Here is a 9119-nt window from a genome sequence, read left to right as displayed (position 1 = left end):
TGAGGCTCGCCTCCTCAAAAAGTGCTGAAAGATGTATGGGAATATGCCAGGATAAAGGAGACCTCAGCTGAAGAGAACTTCTTTTTTTTTTAATTTTTTATTTTTAATTATGAGAACAAAGATGCAAAGAAAGAGGACAAGGTAAAGTTACAGTGGAAGGACAATCACCCATAAACAGAATTCTCAGAAGTCCCCTTGCTGATATCTTAACTTTGAACTTTCAGCCAAAGAACATTAAAACAGAACCCATGTACAATTACTTTGTCCCTCAAGTCCCGAGATTGTAATACATTATAATATTTCTTAGCAGCACAGAAAGTAATCCAAAGACATAACACTTATGTAACTCCTTAAACATTGAAGGCATAGTATTTTTCTACATTTCCATGCACATGCATATTAGTTTAAGTTATCCTCAAAAGTTTAAGTGGTTTTTGTTTTTAAGGATTAGAGTCAAAGGAGCACAGTAAAAACGGTGTTAGAGTGGCAATTTTTGTTTGCATAGGCCCACCAAAATATGAGGGACATGGAAAGGAAAAGCCTTGGCCTAAATACAAGGAGACCCTACCCCTGAAGTTGCCTGGCATAAGACCAACTCTAGGCTCCAGGCAAACTAGTTTGCCCAATGCAAGTCATTGTCTGTAGTGCCAATACAGTTTTGTTTTTCACACAGTCTCTGTTGTTGGTATCATGTTTCTGTATTAAAGATCCTGGAATCTGCATATCCTACATTGCAGTCAGGATGGTGCGGAGCGTCCTCTAGTTTCACCTTACAATTAAAGGGCAATGCAGAGAGTCCTGTCCTGTAAGCAGGTCATTGTTGTTGTCAAGTCTTCTTAGTGTTAAGGGAAGTCTCTTTTGAGCAGGTCGATGTCACAGCAGCGGTAGGGTCTTCCCTGGTAGAGGATTGCTTCCAGGTGATGCTATAAACAGCCTTGGATGTTTTGTAGATAGCTTCCCTGGTTCAGGGGTGAATAGAGAGTGCCCTTTCAGCTGAAGAGAACTTCACAATAAAAAGAGAACTTGACAATAAAAAACAAATAAAAGATAGTACAGTGAGTAATGAGTTTGCCTTGCATATGGCTGACCAAGATTCAATTCCCTATACCACATATTATCTGTGAGGAGTGACCCATAAGCACACCAGGAATTAGCCGTGAGCATAGCTGGGGTGTAGCCTCAAAGCAAAAACAAGTAACAACAAAAGCCAAATAATTATTATCCATTATAATTTAATTCAGGAGGTTAGCAGGCCTCAAAGCTTTACAGCCAGCTCTGCTGAGTCCCTTCTCTAGGGCCACCTTACACAGAAGCTACCTTCTCTGGGGCACCCATACAAACTGATAAGAACACAAACAGTAGACAGGCTTTCTATAAGCCTAGGTCAGAAGTGATACTCTATGCCTTTTGCCATAATTTGTTCCTTAAAAATGAACCATTAAGTCTACAGCCATACCACCCTGAATGTGCCACCTCTCATCTGACCTCGGAAGCTAAGCAGGGTCGGGCCTGGTTAGTACTTGGATGGGAGACCGCCTGGGAATACCGGGTGCTGTAGGCTTAAAAAAAAAGGGGGGGGTATGGCGAGGTGGTGCTAGAGGTAAGGTGTCTGCCTTGCAAGTGCTAGCCAAGGAAGGACTGAGGTTCGATCCCCCGGCGTCCCATATGGCCCCCCCCCAAGCCAGGGGCAATTTCTGAGCGCTTAGCCAGGAGTAACCCCTGAGCATCAAATGGGTGTGGCCCGAAAAACAAAAAAAAAAAACCAAAACAAAACAAAACAAAAAAGAAATGAGTCATTAAGCCCAACTTTCGCTAACAAGGAGAGAAAATCCACAGAAGAAGATGAGGAGGTAGGGTCGCTGTGGACCCTCCAGAGACCTTACACCACACCAGCAATCAAATACAACAGCATCACTGAAAAGGGGACAGTGGCTTGATTTACCAAAAGACAATGAACTCTGGAGTCAATGAACAAGAGCTATGAAGTCACCTATGTGGGACTTATTGGGGTGAGTAAATGGATCCAGATGAGGAGGCATTATACTGTAAATCTGGTCTAAAAATCTTAGTAGGAAACTTTGGTCCCTCAGGGAGGCTGGGGATGAAGTTCAATGGTTGAATACCTGATGGCAGGCATGAGGTCTTGAGTTGAATCCTGGACCTATATATATGATATATAGAAGACTGGAGGCCCTGCTGATAGGAGTCCCAGCACCAGAGTCAAGTGTGTTGTCTCCAACAACCAGGTGAATGAGTGACCTTGAGTGTTGAAACAACAAAGGAAGAGGAGGAAGGTACCAGTTGAAAGATAAACACACACACACACACACACACACACACACACACACACACACACACCTATTCAAGAGGCAGGAGATTAGAGACCAGATAAGTAAGTTAAATTAATGATCTTTAATTGGATGATCCTGGATCATAAAATAAAAACAGGTCCAGAGCCATAGCACAATGGGTAGGGTGTTTGCCTTGCATGTGGTTGACCTGGCATCCATATGGTCCCATAAGCCTGTCAGGAGTAATTTCTGATCTCAGAGCTAGAAGAATCCTTGAGAGCCACAGCCCAGCCTAAAATAACTAACTAACTAACTAACTAACTAACTAACTAACTAACTAACTAACTAACTAACTAACGAAGTACATAAAATAAAAACACTGATAAAAAGACCTTTTCTAAATGACCTAGAGGATTTGAACATAGTGCAGCAGTAGGGTGTTTGCCTTGCAGCGTGCAAGGCAAATGCCCTATCATTGTGCTATAAATCCGGCCCTGTAAACATTTTTTTTATCTGTAAAATAATTTGGAGAGGGCCCGGAGAGATAGCACAGCGGTGTTTGCCTTGCAAGCAGCCGATCCAGGGTCTAAGGTCGTTGGTTCAAATCCCGGTGTCCCATATGGTCCCCTGTGCCTGCCAGGAGCTATTTCTGAGCAGACAGCCAGGAGTAACCCCTGAGCACAGCCGGGTGTGGCCCAAAAAACAAAAAAACAAAAACAAAAAAAAATTTTTGGAGAGTATTGCCATTTTAATGATAATCCTCCCAATCCATGAATAGGGTATATGTCTCCATTTCCTTGTGTCCTCTTTAATTTCTTGAAGCAGGGTTTTGTAGTTTTCTTTGTATAGGTCCTTCACCTCTTTAGTTAAGTTGACTCCAAGGTATTTAAGTTTCTGTAGTTCTATTGTGAATGGGATTTTTTTTGTCCCCCAATTCACAATACAGACCAGGCAAAGGGCCTGTGTTGATGTGTATATGGGGTGCATTTACTATACCTGTTCTTTCTATACAGTCAGTGTAAAGAACACAGCCTGTGGTAAGAATTGGGAGGTCGGTTTTTTTTTTTGTTTGTTTGTTTTTTTGGGCCACACCCGGCTGTGCTCAGGGGTTACTCCTGGCTGTCTGCTCAGAAATAGCTCCTGGCAGGCACGGGGGACCATATGGGACACTGGGATTCGAACCAACCACCTTAGGTCCTGGATCGCTGCTTGCAAGGAAAACGCTGCTGTGCTATCTCTCAGGGCCCGGGATTTTTTTTTTTAAATGTCTATTTCTTCTCTATCATTCTATATTCTGAGATATTTGCTGTCCTGTGATTCATAAATGCCATAACAGGTTTCTTGGGGTTCCCAGTGTAGAAGTTGGGGGATTCTCTGGGTGAAGAGTGAAGGGATTCTCACTGTAAAGGAAGCTTGGAAGGGCCAAACAAATAGTTCAATGGCTGAGCACATGCTTTCCATGTAGAATGAGGTTCACAAGATCTCTAATTACAGAGGGACTGACTTTAACAACCAGGACTGAACAGAACATTTTCTGGCACCATAAAGAAAAACCTTGGGGTTTGACAATGAACATGTACGGAGCCTTTAGTCAGTGTCATGACAATATGCTTTAAGGCAGGGGTCTCAAACTCAATTTACCTGGGTGCTGCAGGAGGCAAAGTTGGGGTGAGGCAGTCCACATAAGGGATTTTGCTTACCGAATATTCGCAATAAAAAAATCGCATTAGTAAGAAAAAAAAATCGCATTAAACATTTGCATACCCCGAACGGAACTGCTTGGGGTATGCGAATGTTTAATGCGATTTTTTTCTTACTAATGAGATTTTTATTGCGATTATTTGGTAAGCAAATAATCGCGAGCACTGCGATATTTTAAGGCCGGCCTCGGGCCACAAAATGTTGTATGGAGGGCCGCAAACTCTCTTTCTCTCTTTTTCTCTCTTTGGTTTTTGGGTCACACCGGCAGTGCTCAGGGGTTACTCCTAGCTCTACGCTCAGAAATCGCTCCTGGCAGGCTCAGGGGACAGGCAAACACCCTACCTCCATGCTATCTCTCTGGTCCCCACCCTGTATCTCTTAAGCCAAGGAAATTTCCTTTCTAATTTTCCCAATATTTACTGTGCCTATGCAAAACAAAACAAAACAACAACAACAAAACACAAAAAACTTGCCTCATCAGCCCCCTTTTTTCTTTTTCTTTTTTCTTTTTTTTTTTTTTTTTTTGTTTTTGGGCCACACCCTGTGATGCTCAGGGGTTACTCCTGGCTATGCGCTCAGAAGTTGCTCCTGGCTTCTTGGGGGACCATATGGGACGCCGGGGGATCGAACCGTGGTCCATCCTAGGCTAGCGCAGGCACCTTACCTCCAGCGCCACCGCCCGGCCCCTTTTTTCTTTTTCTTTTCTTCTCTTAAATTTATATTTATAGCTTCTAGACAGGGGCTCCTGCCCACCTTTTCTTTTTTTTTTTTTTTTTGTTTTTTTTTGTTTGTTTTTGGGCCACACACGGCAGTGCTCAGGGGTTACTCCTGGCTGTCTGCTCAGAAATAGCTCCTGGCAGGCACGGGGGACCATATGGGACACCGGGATTTGAACCAACGACCTTAGACCCTGGATCGGCTGCTTGCAAGGCAAACTCCACTGTGCTATCTCTCCGGGCCCATCACCACCTTTTCTTTTCTAATATAACCATAGAACATGAATCATCTTGTTCTGCCTCATATTTCTATGGCTTCCTACAAATTGAGCAAAAAAAAAAAAGTATATGGTATCAGGGGCAAAGCAGTCTCATGAGATTGAGTGGAAATAAAAAATTATCAGACCTAAATACCCAACCCAAAGTCAATGACAATAGAATCAAGAGACCCAAACTATAACAAGCTATACACAAAAGGGACCTGTTACACTAGCAGTCCAGGGGACTAAGGATGGAGGTATGGGATGTATGCTGGGAACAGTGGCAGAAGGAGGTCAACAGTGGTGATGGGAATGGCCCTAATTCACTGTCACTATGTACCTTAAATATAACTGTAAGGGCTGAAGAGATAGCACAGTGGTAGGGTGTTTCCTTGCATGCAGCCAATCCAGAATAAATAGTGGTTCAAATCCCAACATCCCATATTGTTCCCGTGCCTGCCAGGAGCAATATCTGAACACAGTTCCAGGAGTAACCCCTGAATGCTGCCAGGTGTGACCCCAAAACCAATATATATTAATATGTAAATATATTTCCATATTTATTTATATATGTGTATATATGAACTGTGAAAGACTGGTAATTCACATTGGTCTCAATAAAATTTTTTGGGTGTCACACCCAGTGGCACTCAGGGTTTATTTCTGGCTTTGCACTCAGAAATCGCGCCTAGCAGGCTTGGGACCATATGGAATGCCAGAAATCAAACCACCGTCTATCTTGGGTTAGCCGCTTGCAAGACAAACTACTGTTGTGCTATCGCTATAGCTCCTCAATAAAAATTATTAAAAAAAAAGAAGAAGAAGAACCAGGTTCATTTCAGGCAATACATGGTCCTTGGGTACCTCCGGGAGTGACCAGGCAGAGCTGAGTAAACATTGAGAACTGCCAGGATTGTCTGTGGCTGGGCCAACAGGCAATAACAAAAAGATAGGGATGGGGAGACAGTAGAGATCAAAGTTCTTAGCTAGCATGCCACCAACCCTGATTCTATTGCTGCCATCTCATTTGGTCTTCTGAGCACCTTTCTAAGTCACCATTCTTGAGCACAGAGCCAGGTATAAATCTTGAGTACAGCTGGGTGTGGCTCAACTTCCTTTCCTGCCACCATACAAAGAAAGCAGTTGTGGGGCCAGAGAGATAGTTTAGTGAGTGCATCACATGTAGGAGGCCTAAGCTTGATGCCTGGCACCTAAGCTCCCTGAGCACAGAACTAGGAATAACTTTGAGTGCTGTGAAGGAAGGAAAGGAGGGAATGATGGGAGGAAGAAAGAAGGAAATGAAAGATGAAAGAAAAGAAAGGAAGGAAGGAAGGGAGGGAAGGAAGAAAAAGGAAAGAAGGAAGAAAAAGGAATGAAGGCAGAAAGGAAGGAAGGGGAAAATGAAGAAAAGAAGGAAGAGGAAAAAGGAAAGGAAGAAAAGGGAAGGAAGGAAAGAAGAAAGGAAGAAAAAGGAAGGAAGGAGGAAGGAAGGATGGAAGGCTGGAAAATCCCCATATTTCCATCCGATAATCCCCACCCTGGTTGGGTGGTGGCCCATACCCCCGCCCCCAGCTTGTGCAGTGCCCCCCTGCTGAGCGATGAGGTGGCTGTGCCCCATGGTTCAGGCCGGCACCACATTCCCGCCCTGGGGCGCACCAGCAGGAGGGAGCCGTTCCCCTAATTCCAAATCATTTTTCTAAGAACAAAAACTATGTACAAATGAATATTTCCATCTTTATTTCAAATTCTAGGTTTCAACTGCAATATTAATGCTACTCCACAGTGTAATTTACTTGTAATAATATATCATTATTTCCATTTTACAGTTCTCTTCTTAAAGTAGTAAAGCAAATGTTTAAAGCAGCGCCAATCCGCAGCCACACAATTCTCCATTCAGGCTCTGAGTTTGTGCTCTCCTTTCAGAATTGCACATAATTGAAAACAATGAAAACCCCCGATGTGTTAAATGCACTCCTCATTAAAGCTTTTTTTTTTAAAAAAAATAAAAAAACTGGAATAAAAGAACTATTCTTGTGTGGTGGAATTTTTTTTTTTTTTTTTAATTTTTAGAGGTCCCAAACAAGTCACTTCTGCTCTCAGACTGACACCTGCAGGGAGGTCAGGCTGATGGGCTGGACAGACCCACAGTTCGCTGCCACCCAGACCCCCGCCTTCACCCCGACACCCAGCTGCTGACCCTGCAGCCCTGTGGAATCAGGACAGGGTGACTTCTAAAACACCCCCATCTTTGCACTGGGTATTATTGCCTGGGGCATGTCCTCGTTTTCTCTGTGGGTTCCAGTGTTCTCTTCCTTCCTTCTCCAACTGTCCTCCATGGAAGGGTGGCATCCACATCTAGTCTAGCTTGAGCTCTGGTTGTCCTCAGGGCAGTTTAGTCACATATCTTTGACCCTCAAAACCAGCAGGCTGCCCCTGACAGCTTTACCCCATGATACACTTTCACATAAACCTTGGCCCTGGATTCCTGGGGACCCAGGAATTTTTCTTCCACCAAGCTTTCCCTCCCTTCCCCAACCACCTGGGCTTGTCCTGCTTTCCTCCAGGTAAAATTCTCGAATGCACTCCCCCAAAAAACACTCAAATATCCTTTCTGGAGGGATAAGAAGGGAATTGTGTTACATTTGGCGGTGGTCAGGGGTTGTTCCTGGTTCTGTGCTCATATTACAGTGGGGAGATTAAACTGGGACAGGCTATGTGCAAGGCAAGTGCCTAACCACCTACTTGTGCAATGGCCCTGGTCCCTTAGACTCCTCTCTCCAAGCCTCATAATCCATAGTAAAAGGCCAAGTCCTTCCCGTAGCAAAGCCTAACTCGTTTTGCTCAGTGTTTAATCTGGGAATGGGACTCTTCTGTGGATTTCAGTTCCTCGCATCTTATTGCGTACTTTGGGTGAGTTACTAGATCTGCTCCCTGCAATGCTGGGGAAGGGGCAGGGATTGTGCTGCTCTGGGATGGACCCAAGGCTACACCCTTGCAAGATGTGCACCTTTTGGAAGCAAATGCATTGGCTACATGGGATAGTTTTAAGTGGTAGAGGAAGATATATTACAAAATAAAACTACTGAATATGAACTTTTTTGGGGGGGGGGGGGATTTGGGCCACACCCAGCGGTGCTCAGGGGTTACTCCTGGCTATCTGCTCAGAAATAGCTCCTGGCAGGCACGGGGGACGCCGGGATTCGAACCAACCACCTTAAATCCTGGATTGGCTGTGCCGCTGTGCTATCTCTCTGGCCCCCGCATGAACTATTTTTTTTGGGGGGGGGCACACCCGGCAGTGCTCAGGGGTTACTCCTGGCTGTCTGCTCAGAAATAGCTCCTGGCAGGCATGGGGGACCATATGAGACACCGATTCGAACCAACCACTTTTGGTCCAGGATTGGCTGCTTGCAAGGGAAACGCCACTGTGCTATCTCTCCGGCCCCCACATGAACTATTTTTAATGTGTTGCTTCCCCACCTCTGCCTCAATTCTCAAGTTCAAAGAGAAACTGGTACTATTTGGCTTTTAAGCTGATTTTTTTTTTTTTTTTTTTGGTTTTTGGTTTTTAGGTCACACCTGGCAGCGCTCAGAGGTTACTCCTGGCTCTACACTCAGAAATAACCACTGGCAGGCACGGGGGACCATATAGGATGCCGGGATTCAAACCACCGTCCTTCCACATGCAAGGCAAACACCTTACCTCCATGCTACTCTCTGGCCCCTATTTGGCTTTTTAAACCACCATTATCATTATTTTTGTTGTTGTGTTTCAGGCCATACTGAGTAGTGCTCAGGGCTTACTATTAGTTCTATGCTCAGGGATCACTCCAGGTAAGACTGGATATATGTGGTGTTGGGGATTGAACCCTGGTCGGCCATGAGGAAGGCAAGCACTCTACTCACTAAACTATTGCACTGGCCACTATTATTATTTTTTGGGGGGGTCACACTCAGCAGCACTCAGGGGTTACTCCTGGCTTTTCACTCAGAAGTCACTCTTGGTAGGCTCGGGGGACCATATGGGATGCGGAATTCGAACCGGGGTCTGTCCTGTATTGGCCGCATGCAAGGCAACGGCCTTACCACTGTGCTATCGCTTCAGCCCCTATTATTATTTTTTTAAGATGAGTTTCTTTTCTTTCTTTCTT

At 44.6% G+C, this 9119-nt stretch overlaps 1 non-coding gene and 1 pseudogene across 1 annotated transcript; one reads left to right on the top strand and one right to left on the bottom strand.

Moving 5' to 3' along the window:
- The first annotated feature begins 1442 nt into the window (after positions 1 to 1442).
- Positions 1443 to 1561, top strand: LOC126010287 (uncharacterized; annotated as a pseudogene).
- A 1651-nt stretch (positions 1562 to 3212) lies between these two features.
- On the bottom strand, positions 3213 to 3345 carry LOC126010126 (small nucleolar RNA SNORA51). The gene has a single exon (XR_007496262.1). It is a non-coding gene; the product is annotated as a small nucleolar RNA SNORA51 (small nucleolar RNA).
- Between the last annotated feature and the right edge of the window lie 5774 nt (positions 3346 to 9119).

The sequence above is a fragment of the Suncus etruscus genome, chromosome 5 (genome assembly GCF_024139225.1).
Source record: "Suncus etruscus isolate mSunEtr1 chromosome 5, mSunEtr1.pri.cur, whole genome shotgun sequence".
Classification (NCBI taxonomy): domain Eukaryota; kingdom Metazoa; phylum Chordata; class Mammalia; order Eulipotyphla; family Soricidae; genus Suncus; species Suncus etruscus.
Note: the sequence above shows the minus strand (reverse complement) of the source record. Positions and strands in the feature narration are given on the sequence as shown.